A 718-nucleotide genomic window follows, 5' to 3' on the forward strand; every position below is an offset into this window, starting at 1 on the left:
CTTTAAATATAAACAGACTGAACGCCCCAGGCAAAAGACACAGACTAGGTGAATGGATTAAGAAACAAAACCCATCTTTTTGTTGTCTGCAAGAAACTCATCTCACTTTCAAGAACAGACACTATCTCAAACTGAAAGGATGGGAAAAAATATACCAAGCGAATGGCATAAAGAAAAAAGCAGGCGCAGCAATTCTAATATCTGACAAAATATACTTTAAACTAAAACTAATCAGAGAGACAAAGAGGGCCACTTCATTTGGATCAAAAGAACAACGAATCAAGAAGATAACTCTGGTGCACCCAACTTCATAAAAACAATACTAGAGGACTTTAAGACCCAGATTAACCCCAACTTATTAACAGTGGGTGACTTCAATAGCCCACTGTCTCCATTAGATAGGTCAAAAGGGCAGAGAGTTAACAGAGAGACATCTAAATTAAACAATACCATATATGAAATGGACTTAACAGGCATCTACTGAGTATTCTACCCAAGCACCAAAGGACATACTTTCTACTCAGCACCCCATGGAACCTTCTCCAAAATCGACCATATACTGGGGCACAAAACAAACCTCAACAAATACAAAAAGACTGAAATAATTCCATGCATCCTATCAGACCATAATGCAATGAAGCTTACAATCAACACCCGAAGAAGCTCCAATCACCACATGAACACATGGAGATTAAACAACACACTCCTGAATGATGAA

The sequence above is a fragment of the Nannospalax galili genome, unplaced genomic scaffold (genome assembly GCF_000622305.1).
Source record: "Nannospalax galili isolate Female #2095 unplaced genomic scaffold, S.galili_v1.0 scaffold272, whole genome shotgun sequence".
Taxonomy (NCBI): domain Eukaryota; kingdom Metazoa; phylum Chordata; class Mammalia; order Rodentia; family Spalacidae; genus Nannospalax; species Nannospalax galili.